Here is a 13,729-nt window from a genome sequence, read left to right on the forward strand (position 1 = left end):
AACTTTGCCTTTACCAAGTTTGGATGTTTGTCAGCACTGGGTTGGTTACCGGTTGGGTTGTAGTTGGATTTAAGAGTTGAATTGGTTTTGACTCGGTTGGCTAGTAAGTTATCAAGAATATTGTTACGAATTCATGCCCGCCGGTGTGCGAGCGGCTGCATAACTCCAATCGCAACCGCATCGCCCACCGGATGGACAATTCAGTCGTGACCCTCCTGGAACTACCGCCAGGAACCAGTCACAGGTGGGGGTTTAACCTCACCACAGCCTAGTCCGCATTCTACCCGCATGAAATAGGGTGAATCGCCGAATATCGATATACCTAAGTACCCACGCGGGTAACCTACCGAGGAGCTCAACTGTGCCGCAGGTCGGCCTGGGAAACGAACCGCTTAAGTGGTCCGTTCCGTACTACAGTGATAACCGAGCGGTGTTCTCGCCAACCTCGACGGATCCGATTCTCTTTACCGGGCATTCAAAACCTACTACTCATTCAACGATGCAAGATGGCTTTTCAATAGGGAAATAGGACACGACAAATGGGGTACATTGCACACAAGTACATTTATTCACTATACAGCACAACACAAGCAAGGGCAGTCATGCAATATACAAGCAACAAATAGAATGCAAAAGCAATACGACTGACTCTAATTATTATTTACAAGCACAGTCACTTATACAGTCGTTACGTAACAGGACACGGCGCAACAGCATACATACAAAAACAAAAGGAAAGACCTCCCCATAAGCACGGAGGTAGACGGGGTCCGGGGACCTTTATAACGTAGGCCTTGGCTGACCGGATGGGCCCACGAGACCATGCAGGTAACCTGCCCGCTCTTAATGGTCGTCGAGTCGTGACGTCCTGCTCCCCGACAGCTAGCGTGGACGCGCCTGGTTTCCGGGCCTCCCGTGTGGCCGGCGAACTCTCTCCGGCACTCCTCGTCCGGACGCGCAGATCCACACCACACAGCCGCCAGAGCTGCGCCTTCCGTCCGCGTCCCCGATGCACGTGTGCTCCACCGGACCCTGACCACAGGAACAGCTGAACCACCCAGGGAACGCTGAACCACAAGAAGCACGAGCACCGGACCACCAAAGGCAGGCGAGTGTACCATGAGCCGGAAGAAGCAGCAGGGCATGGACCACCGGGAGACAGGAGAAGAGAGTCATGAACCACAGGGAGATCTCTCAGAGAGCCCCGAGCCTCACGTACGGTCCACCCTTTATAGCGCCGGGCTCCGCCCTTCATTCCACCCCATTTTCGGCTCCACCTCCCTTCGAGGCGTTTCGAGAAGCCTCCCGAAAAGGGGCGTGCCCTCTCACCCCTCCCCCGCCGTGCGGGGGACGGGGGAAGTCGGTTTTGGCTCAGGTCCAAGGAATTATTCCCACAAAAAGAGGCCCCCACCTTTTCTCACCTTTGACCCCCGGCTCGGATCGCACTTCCCCCACACCAAGCGCGGGGAAAATAGGCGGGAAAATCATGCGGGAGAATCAGGCGGGAGAAGCCGCGTGCCATCGGAGATCCTTCTTGCTTCCCTCCTCACGTTCTCGGACAGTTTCCGACGCGGAAACCATCATAGCGTGGTCCGTGGAGGATGGTGTTCGGAAGCGGACGTAGTGGCGAAGATGGTGGTGGTTGTTGTGATGATTATTGTAGCGTGGTTGGCATTGTGGCATAGTTGGTGGCGGTTGTTTGTGTGGGGGTTTGTTGTGTGTTTGGCGTTGTGGCGTACTTGGTGGCGGTTGTTGCTTGCGTGGTTCAAAATAACGATAGATAAAGAAAAACGGCTATCTCAAAGGGTCGCAGCCCGGTGAATACGAAGAATTCCCTCTAAACAACGGTGGGGAAACCTATCTGAACACTCACTTACCGGGATAACTGATCTAAGGAATCTTTACGGTGTTGTGCGAATTTCCACAGCCGTAACACTATATTAATTTTGCTGAATTGCTTTGCGTTCCACACTAACTTGTATAACTATAACTTTGGTCACTGCTTTTGCCACCCTGAAGGGGTAGATATAATATATGTTGATTTATGGTTGTTGTTGGTTGTGCTCTGTGACCCGGAAATAAACGGGACTTCCGGTCTTTTCCGGCTGGCCCAACATGGAGCTCTGAGTATCATACAATATATATTAATATATATATATATATATATATATATATATATATATATATATATTTATTCTTGATATATATATATATATATATATCTATATATATATATATATATATATATATATATATATATATATATATATATATATATATATATTCCCCATCTGTAAAAAGCTTTCCATGTTTTGCAACATATTGTGCGATTTTGTAACTTCTCACTATGGCTTGCCTGATTTTTACTGACACAGACGTTAGTAAAAACACCGCTTTGCTTTCTGTACCTCGCGATGGCACATTTGATTTACTCAGTCTTGTCCACCTCATTCTTGAAGTGTTTCTCACGCTTTGTCTGAAAATTCCATTGGATACTTGATATGTGGCAAACAAAGGTCTTACAACAGAGTACAAACAGGTACGGTCAGGTCAGGTCAGGTCAGGTCAGGTCAGGTATGGAAGCATGTGCTGGAGCAGCACGTCGCTGCGTCCAGACCCGAAAGGATTGCCTCAGGTTAACCCAAGGAGACCACCATCTGATGGACGACACCTCAGCACCATTTCACCACACACCACCGCAATCTGACACAGGAAATTTTCCCCATGCTTTTCCTCCGATGATCAAGAAATGAGGGTCCCGAAGGCTTTGCCCCAATCACACCATCCACCAAGCTGCCCTGTAAAGAGCAGCAGCACAGGAGGTACTCCCACGGAGTGGGTTTTCAGTTTTCTTTGCATTTGTGGGGTTTGCGGAATGAATTGTTTTATGATGGCTGGAGTGCAAATCCTGCCACCAACCTCCTAAAAAAAAGGAACCCAGCTGCAGGAGGACGTCTGCAGGCACAGTTGGGCACTAGATATGGATGGCCGTTGGTTCACATGGAGCTCCTCTGCCCTTTGACAGTTTTGTTTTTAATCCTGCTGGGTGTCCATATCATACACCCTCCTCACCAAGAAACCTGGTGCGGGAGACGCAGGGCCGGATTTAAGGAAGGACCAATGGGGCATTTGTCTTGGGCCCAAACTCCAGGGGGCCCACAAAAACCATACGATACATTTATTTATTTGTAAAGCTAGTATTATCTATGCCCTTGTTGACTCAGAGGTAGCAGAGCCAGGAAAGTGGTATTTAGGGGTCACATCTGCAATGCAAGGCAGGCAATTCGACTTTCCCTCTCCAGTTTTTGAGAAATTTGTGATAACGTTCATTCAAAATCATTTTATCAATTCGATATCACTTTATTAATCTCTTACTGATAACACTGAACAACAAAAATTTTTTACTGGAGATGTGTAAAGTGATTTAGACTAATTTGGGTACGCTGATTTCAAAAATCATAACCGTTTTGCTGTATCACGTCAGGATTTTCAGTAACAGAAATATTCCCATTGCCTAGAAGTCAGGATTTCAATGAAATTTACAAAAATTCATTTATTCATTTATTTCATCATGAATGCTTCAAAATTATAGAAATTACAGAAAAACTCCACTAGAATGTAATTAAAAATGCTTTAGGCATTTGGCTTTGCGTTTGTGCTGCTCTGTGTCAGTTTCACGATGCAGGAACCAGCAGAAATCGCCCATCATGTTCGGGTTGTGCCGCCCTTGGTAGCGCGTCTCCATGAGTGAAATCTCTTGGTGGAATCGCTCGCCGTGCTCGTCGTCCGAGACTGCTCCCAAGTTGTCAGGGAAGAAGTTCAGGTGCTGGTGTAGGAAATGGATTTTCAGGGACATCCTGGAGCCAAGTTTCCTGAAGGACTCCAGCAGCTGCTGCACTATTTCTTCATAATTGTCTGCGCGCTCGTTCCCCAAGAAGTTGTCCGTCACAGCTTTGAAGCTCCTCCACGCTGCCAGCTCTTTGGGGTTTAGAGTTGTCGGAAAAGTTTCGTCCTTCATAATCTGTCGGATTTGCGGTCCAACAAAGACACCAGCCTTGATCTTGGCCTCCGACAAGGTGTTGCCAAACTTTTCCTTGAGGTACGCCCACGCCCATTCAGATCCATTGCCCGTACAAAACGTTTCATCAAGCCGAGCTTTATGTGGAGTGGTGGAAGGAAAACCTTGGCTGGGTCGACAAGGGCGACATGCTTCACGTTGTGTCGACCAGGTACATGCTCTTTTCGCTCTTCCCAATCTTTCTTCGTCCAGTGATTCTTGTCGTCTCTGCTATCCCAGAGACAAAGGAAGCACATGTATTTCATGTAGCCTGACTGCAGCCCTAACAACAGCGCCACCACTTTCAAGTCTCCGCAGATGTGCCAGTTGAAGTCATTGTACTTGATGGAATCAAGCAGCTGCCGCATAGTCTCATAGGTCTCTGTCATGCCGAACGCGTGAGCCAGTGGGACTGATGGTTTCTCGTTGCCATTGTGGAGCAAAACAGCCTTCAAGCTGTTCTTCCCCGAGTCGATGAAGAGGCGCCAGTCTGCAGGATCGTGATCACACCCAAGTTCTTTCAACAGACCGTTGATGTCACTGCAGAATGTCATCGTGTCTTCCATCTCAAAGAACTCAGCCATGTCTCTGTGACGTGCTCTGAACAAGGATATCTTGGTGTTAGGTTCAAGTAGATTCCACTGCTGCAGCCTTGATCCAAGCAGCTCTGCTTTCGCCTTTGACAGCGAGAGATCTCTTACAAGATCATTTAAGTCTCCCTGGTTCAGAAGGTGTGATTCTTGAGTGTCGGGTTCAAAAGGTTCATCATCACCATCCTCTTCACCACTGCTTACAGCTATGTTCTGATCAGCTGGAGGTGTTGGAACGGGGTTCTCGTCATCATGAGGCACAGGTTTACGAGCAGAGACGCAGTCAGCGTACTTGATGTGACCTTTATTCTTCTTGTTGCAGCCGGCGATGCTTGTGCAGCAGAAATAACAATCATCATGATGATTCTGCGGCTCACGCCATATCATGGGCACCGCAAATGGCATGCTCGCGCGCTTGCCCACCAACCACTGAGTCAAGGTTGTGTGACAGCTTGTGCAGCAGATGTGTGGTGCCCAGCTCTGTTCTTGGTCCCCCACCTTACACCCGAAGTAGTGAAAGTAGGCGGCCTTCATTTTCACTGCTGTAGATATACTTCGCTGTTGATCTTTTTTGGTATACCGACCACAGACATAACAGAAGTTGTCAGGATGATTGGTACAGGAACGCCTACTCATCTTTATCTGAAAGAAAGAAATATAACACAAGTTAACAACAATTGTACGAAATAGACATGTTAAAGACATATGTAAATTTCATTGAAATCCTGACTTCTAGGCAATGGGAATATTTCTGTTCCTGAAAATCCTGACGTGATACAGCAAAACGGTTATGATTTTTGAAATCAGCGTACCCAAATTAGTCTTAATCACTTTACACATCTGCAGTAAAAAAAAATTTTGAAATTTGTTGTTCAGTGTAATTACCTCCACCCATCAAAGGTGGACAGAGGTTATGTTTTTCCCCCTGTCTGTTTGTTAGTGAACAAAACATCTCAAAAAGTTGTTGACGGATTTAAACGAAATTTGGTGGAAAGTTTGGGTATGTGACACGGACGATATGATTATATTTTGGTGAAGATCCGAATCTGGATCCAGATCCGAGAATTTTTTAAGTGACTCTTCACCATTGAGCTATCAAGCTAAAATTATATATACATATATATATATATATACATATATATATATATATATATATATGTATATGTATATGTATATATATATATATATATGTATATATATATATATATATATATATATATATATATATACATACATACATATATATATATATATATATATATATATATATATATATATATATATATATATATATATATATATATAATGATATCTCAAAAAGTTATGGATGGATTCAGACGAAACTTGGTGGGTGAGTTGGTTAGGTGACAAGAACAAGCCAATTCAATTTTAGTTCAGGTCCGAATCCAGATCCAGCCTATCAGTGGGATGCAAAATACAAACTAATCAGCCTGACGGAGGTATGCTCTCTGTTGAGTGCCCTTCTGGTTGAAATATTTTTACTTTTAATTTTCTTCAGTTTAAAAATGTGTTGTCGTGAAATGTTTATAGATCTGCACACACAATGCTATTTTATTTTTTTCCTCTCTCTTCCCACGACTTTCCAAGGTTTGTGACGGGGGTGGGGAGGGTCCTCTATTACTCCAATGTTCCAGGGACTGTTAAACTTAAATCCGGCTCTGGGGAAACACTTTAGTTGCTGACAACCCGACCATGAAACAGTTTAGTACAGGTTTACATGGGTACCTATAGCAAGTAACAGATCTAATCTGGACTGACCTGACAATAGTACAAACATTAGACTTTTAATGCGCGTGCCACGAGTGGTACGCGTTGATCGAGGTTTCAGTTCCCAAAGACTTCGGACTAAATGCCACACAAATTGGGAAAATGACCAAATACCAGGATCTGAAAAATGAGGTCGAGGATATGGAAATTAAAGAAAGCATAAAGTGTACCAGTGATCGTTGGAGCCACAGGAATGATGAAGAAAACCCTTACTGAGTACTTAAAAATCATTCCTGGGAACATCACCACAAAGGGGCTACAAGTGGAGGCTGCCATTGATTCAGTGAAAATTCTAAAAAGAGCACTTGGAATGTGGAACAAGGCTGTGATAATGAAGTTTCACAGTTTGGTTTATGAATGACGATCCTTTACCAAAAAATAGGAGGTGGAAATTTTGAGACCTGGGAGAACTCACTCCTACCTCCTCAAACCCACAAATGGAGAAAACAACCAAAGGAGCCATTTGGCTCATGCTGCCTGTGCCAAATGCACACAGCGCATACGATATTGTTGCAGACCTAGGGTCGGGGTGATGACCACGAGGGGTGAACTACCTCAGGTTCCCACCAGACTCTCCGGAATCGCAGACCATTACACATGAATAACTTTGTGATGCGGCGGGTTGCAAATCGACTGCAAACACCAATAACTCGACCACGTGACTTTGGGTCCTGCATCCAATTAATACCGTTTACCGAAAAGTCATGTGATCTAATTACCGAGGAACATGCCCTCGGCATGCACTTGCTCAAACCGGACCACCTTACCAGATCAGATGCAGCTGAGCGGAACTGCCAAGCACGTACCGGCTCGGAAACACATCATTGGGGAATAACGTCCCGGCTAAGCGAGGGTGCTGGCCATGCTGGACCAATGGAAGAAAACATGAAAACGAGCTGGAAACATTTCTATACAACACATTTATTTGCAACCAAGCGAGGAAAGGTATGTGGCACAGAGAGAAGGGTTTATTTTTATGTACAGCAGGGGATAGCACGGAATTTGTGGGGAGCAGCAAAAGGCAACTTACAAAAGAGACAGAGCAGGATTATCCCGACTATCTTCTGCAATCTTACTTAATCTAAGACAGGCGCCATCTCACACACACACACACACACACACACACACACACACACACACACACACACACACACACACACACACACACACACACACACACACACACACACACACACACACACACACACTGGAATGTGCGCCAAATGCCCAAATCCCTCTTTATCATTTGAAGCCCCACCAAGTCCTTGTTTGTCTGTTCGTCTGTATGGATGTCTACCCTGTAATGTAATTTATTGCAGTCTTCCCCTGTACTGTATTTCTTTTTTCCTAATCCCTGTTCATTCCCTCCTCCTGAACATGACCAGTAAACAGAACAGAACACGACCCAACCTCCCAGAAATTATTGCTCCATTCCCTGGCTTTGTGCTGTGGACATTTTTTTGGACATGTGGGGTTCATCCTGGGTGCATGGGGGTAAAAAGGGATTTCCCCCATATTAAGTGCAGAGCTTTGCTCCTGACAACTGCTGGAAGGACAAAATGAGTGAATATCCAGGTGGGCAGCAGAATGGGTGGGGCTGTGGAGGAACCCCCCAATGGCTGGCATGGGGCCATCTGGTAAAATGTGACACAACCCAATAGCTGGTCCCAGGCCACCTCGGAAGATCTGAGATGTGGCTGATTGGATCCACCTACCTCAGGGGCTATAAAGCTGCTTCGGTGCCAAGTTCTCTCTCGTTCTCTCTCTCGTTCTCTCTCTCGTTCTCTCTCTCTCTCGTTCTCTCTCTCTCTCGTTCTCTCTCTCTCTCTCTCTCGTTCTCTCTCTCTCTCGTTCTCTCTCTCTCTCGTTCTCTCTCTCTCTCTCGTTCTCTCTCTCTCGTTCTCTCTCTCTCTCTCTCGTTCTCTCTCTCTCTCTCTCTCGTTCTCTCTCTCTCTCGTTCTCTCTCTCTCTCGTTCTCTCTCTCTCTCTCTCTCTCTCTCTCTCTCTCTCTCTCTCTCTCTCTCCTCCTCTCTCTCTCTCTCTCCTTCTCTCTCTCTCTCTCGTTCTCTCTCTCTCTCGTTCTCTCTCTCTCTCTCTCTCTCGTTCTCTCTCTCTCTCTCTCTCTCTATCTCGTTCTCTCTCTCTCGTTCTCTCTCTCTCTCTCTCTCTCTCTCCCTCGTTCTCTCTCTCTCTCTCTCTCTCTCTCTCTCTCTCGTTCTCTCTCTCTCTCTCGTTCTCTCTCTCTCTCTCTCGTTCTCTCTCTCTCTCTCGTTCTCTCTCTCTCGTTCTCTCTCTCTCTCTCGTTCTCTCTCTCGTTCTCTCTCGTTCTCTCTCTCGTTCTCTCTCTCGTTCTCTCTCTCTCTCTCGTTCTCTCTCTCTCGTTCTCTCTCTCTCTCTCTCTCTCTCTCTCTCTCTCGTTCTCTCTCTCTCTCTCTCTCTCTCTCTCTCTCTCTCTCTCTCTCTCTCTCTCTCTCTCTCTCGTTCTCTCTCTCGTTCTCTCTCTCTCTCTCTGCTCTGGTCATCACACTCGTTTCTGCCCTGGTCCCAGACATTCTGCATCAAACTCGCTTCTTCCCTGGTCTCGGACGCTTTGGCTCAAGCTCCTGACGGAGCTTGTGGACCCTCAGTTGCGGAGAGCAGTGTCAGGGCCATTCCGGAGCGTGGTACCAAGTTGGGGTGGGTGACGATGATGTACATACTGGTAGGCTGAAGCCACACCGCTCCTCCCAATTTGTCTCCCCGTGTGTGTGTGGTTAGATGGGTACCCTGTTTTTGTTATCCGGTAGGTAAAGCATAGATTAAGCTAAGGCTGCAACTTGTACATTTTCTTTCCTTTTTTGCAATTACACATCTTGATCGCTTTTCATTGCATTTCCTCTTTTCCTGCCCCGGTTGCCCTTTGACGCCATTAAAATCCTTGAGTTCCCTTTCCTCCTTGCTGTTCCCTATATTAGTTGTAAATAGATTGCTTGTTCACATTTTACGATCAATCTGCCTGTTTCTGTCCTTTCTTACACTGGTCCAGCAATGCACATATGTAGATGAGCCAGGAGATTATCATTTCCCAATTAATTGGCTCTAACCTCAGTCTGGCGTTGTGCTTGTGGTGAGCTCAGCTGCTTTAATAAGCTTCAATTAAGATAAAAGCAGCACATTTGCTGAGAGGGCACTATTCCCCAATGAGGAGATTGCATGTACCTAGTTAAACGGTAGTCAGATGGAGGACACTGGGTCACGTGGTCAAGTTATTGGTGTTCGAGGTCGATTACCGACCCGCTGTGACACGAACTGCTTCGTGTGCGACAGCCTCGATTCCCAGTGAGTCTGGGGAGAACTGGGGATACCAGCACACCTGCAACAATATATACATACATATATACATACATATATACATACATATATATATATATATATACATATATATATATATATATATATATATATATATACATATATTGTTGTGGTGCTGGTAGTCCAGGTTAATCTCCCTGACCTGATTTGTGGTGACGGGCGATTAACACTGCCAGCTCAGATGGTCGAGCAGTTCCTTATTGATAGGCGGACACGTTGGTCCTGGAAGATTTTTTAACGTGCAATGGAGGGGCAGGGAGGCATGGTGGAGCGACGGAGGCATGGGGAAGCACAGCACAGGAGGCTCATACTCAAACCCCACAACAAACACATGGACACAGCAACTTAAAATAACCATGGAATTTCATGACAATATAAATATTTACAAGGAACAATAATTCAAAAGGTAATGATAATGACATGAAGTAAATAAATCCGAAAGTCGAGGCACCTCTACACACAGACTTAAATACAGACAAGGGGAAACAAAATAACAGAAAATCCCTCCTTTATTCTGGCACTTAGCTTGGTCCAGAGATGGTCTTTGTGAAACATAGAAATGAGGCACTTCTATTTGCATATGTAGTCACGCGTAAAATGGCACCAAGCCGCTCTCTCGCAGTGGGAATGTTCGGCAGGCAATTCATGAGTGGAATTCAACAAGAAGGCCCAGAGACCCCACGCAGCTTCTTCATCGATTGTCCTCACCGACACCGCAGCTTTGCAGAATTGCGCCGTCCCCTTCGGTGATGCACATGAGGCCTCGATGATCGTCCCACAGGACCAGCCACGGGTCGATGGTCAGCGTCTCACTTCACCACGTGAGCCAAATCGCCTCAGCACGAATACGAGAATCGTGCGTCTTCTTCATGCTTCGAAAGAAAGCTAGCCATAAAGCCCTGTTCTTACAGGCCATCTCAGAGCTACGTTCTCTCTCTCGACAGCATGAGCCCCTCACTCCACACTCGTGCCTTCCTCCCCACCTCTCTTGACGTCACACCGAACCACTGTTTTACCTCCGGGGCATGGCTTGCTCTCACAAAACCCAGGAAGGTGGAGCTTCCCGCCTGTTTGGCACGCCTGCCTCACTTCAGATGTCACGCCCATTAATCATCAGCCTCAGGGGTGAGACCGCCTGCTGTCACCCTTGGAGGCAGGATTTCTGCCTGCACAGTCCATTTGGCTCGCTTGTAAATGCAAAAATGTAGGAATAGGTTACAGGGGGGCAATCACATACTGGGGGAACGTATTCTTAATCCCTATCTAATTAACACCACACCACCCCCTGTGTGGTGACATATAACACTTAAGCTCACAGTTTGCCAACTTAATTACATCGAGATGTCTCCTTCACGTCCATGGACCAAACAACTCTATCCAATTGTACCATTCCGAGGAAATTCCTCCACCTACCCCACACCTATAACAATATATTATAGCTCTTTCAAAGCACTGACTGACTGACATTAAAGATCGGTCAGTGCCTTCCGGGTGACGTAGAAAGCTGAAATTTTGCGTGTCAATGGACATCGAAGCCAGTACACCAGCAAAAAAATAAAAATAAACAAAAAAACTAGAAGGGCACTTGGTAGAGCGCATACCTACACCAAGTAATGCCTGATCCATGAGAACATATTGGGCCCAATCAATACATTTTTCAAACATCAGGCTGTGTATCGTTTTTGCTCCAATCTCTCAATGGTGAAGAATCACTTGAGAAATTAAATAACCCTCGCATCCAGATCCAGATTCAGATCTTCACCAAAATCGAAACAATTAGTTCTTGCCACACACCCAACCTGTCCACAAAGTTTCATTCGAATCCGTCCACAACCTTTTGAGATATCGTGCTATGGTGGTGAAGAATCACTTTTAAAATTCTAGTAGTCGGATCCGGATCCGGATCTTCACTAAAATCGAATCAGTTCATCCTTGTCACACACCAAACCTGTCCACAAAATTTCATCCAGATCCGTCTACAACTTTTTGAGATATCCTGTACACAGACAAACAGACAGAAAGGGGTGAAAACATAACCTCCTTCACCTTCAGTGGCGGAGGTAAAAGAACACAATCGTCAGACAACATCCATAAATGAAAATATAAATAAATGAAAAAAAAATGAATAAATTACAGGTGAGTGGCCCGAGACACTGGGGAAGCATGGTAATTTTGTGTGCCGACGGACATCGAAGCCGACCCAACAGGAAAAAAAATCATCGAACCGTGAGAAAGCATCCGCAAATGGAAATATAAATAAATGAAAAAAAGAAAAGAAAATAAATGGATGAAAAATCAAATTCAGGTGAGTGATCCGAGACAATGGGGAAACACGGTTCGTATGCTTACACAATGTGTAAGCACACCCCGCTACTGTATCTGTGTAATATATGTATATATATATATATATATATATATATATATATATATATATATATATATATATATATATATATATATATATATATATATATATATTTTTTTTTTTTTTTTTTTTTTTTTAAAGAAGAAGGCGCTTCCAATCAAAAGTAAAAACTCGATCGACTCCACTAATTGGAGCAAAAAAGCAAAAGCAGACCCGGTCTCAGGGCAACGTTTCGCCGGATGCACAGCCTTCGGCTTCACAGATTCACAGGTGGCGAAACGTTGCCCTGAGACCGGGTCTGCTCTTGCTTTTTTGCTCCAATTAGTGGAGTCGATTGAGTTTTTACTTTTGATGGGAAGCGCCTTCTTCTTAAAAAACAAGTGTAATCCCAACCGCCTCAATCTTATGCAATATATGTATGTATGTATGTATGTATGTATATATATATATATATATATATATATATATATATATATATATATATATATATATATATATATATATATATATATATATATATACTTTATCGACTCACCACATTTTTACTATTAGTTTGATCTTTACAATTGTCCCCTCCTGATCACACATCTTCCATGAGAATCCCACACCTGGTTATCATCCCAATACCATCCTGAACTCTCACCTTATTTGCTTCATCAGTGTGAAACTGACCCCCTGCGTCTGGTTTCCCATGTTCTTCCCTCTCGTCTTTCAAGAGTGGTTCAGATCATCCCCTCATTATTTACCCCAAACTTTTTCTTCTTCCATAAATTCAAAGACATTTGTAAAAAGAGCATTTCGCAATTGTCATGCCTTCTCTTTGTGAAAAGGACTAAACTTTTTCTTCTCACTGACCCCCTAACCTCTTCTCTTTTTGGCACTCATCCAGTCATTGGAAATATCTTTGTCTTCCTCGTTGATCCTCTTTTATTCTGAGAACCTGCTGCCCTCTGTCGTTTAGCTTTTCCATCAATCAAAATTGATGTACTGCATATGAAAAATAAACCATTCTTTTTAAATCAACTTCAAACAGCCTTGGCCAATAACAGTAATCTCTCCTTCAATTTACTTTTTCTGGATCTCCCCCTCTTGTCTTCTCGATCTCAGAATCTTTCTCTCGGACATGATTCCTTTCCTTTTTGCTTTCCTTCTAATCTTTCATCTTCATTGAAAAAAATTGTTGCAATATTTTATTCCTTTGTAATCAAGCTGGTGTTATTCGTTCCCTTCACTTGTGCATTTAGGCTCCAAATTAAACCATTTGGGAGGTTAGCACCAATCCTACTAAAAGAGGTCTTTTTGGACCCCAGGCCTCATTTTGATGTGTTATTTCTATATTAGTTGAACAATATATTTCATGTTTTATTAATTTGTTCACCTATATGTGCCGGTAATAAATATGTATGATCTTTTAAGATCCCACCTTGCTGCACAAAAGAGAAGAGCTAAAGCAGAATTGAATGGAACAAAATGGAAAGGGGGGAAATGCCAAAAGCAGAGTAGAAGTGAGAGTGAGATCAAGGGGAGGAGGAGAAGGACACATGGGGTAAACAAGCTGCAACACTGCAAGAAGAGGAA

At 44.5% G+C, this 13,729-nt stretch overlaps 1 protein-coding gene across 2 annotated transcripts in view; it reads left to right on the forward strand.

Annotated features, from left to right (window-relative positions):
• The window catches only part of LOC147020118 (regulator of G protein signaling 20-like), a 195,137-nt gene that overhangs the window by 89,968 nt on the left and 91,440 nt on the right, over positions 1-13,729 (forward strand). The window lies entirely within an intron of this gene.

Source organism: Eptatretus burgeri, chromosome 9, assembly GCF_056783735.1.
Source record: "Eptatretus burgeri isolate ZD-2024b chromosome 9, Ebu_testis_v1, whole genome shotgun sequence".
Lineage (NCBI taxonomy): Eukaryota > Metazoa > Chordata > Myxini > Myxiniformes > Myxinidae > Eptatretus > Eptatretus burgeri.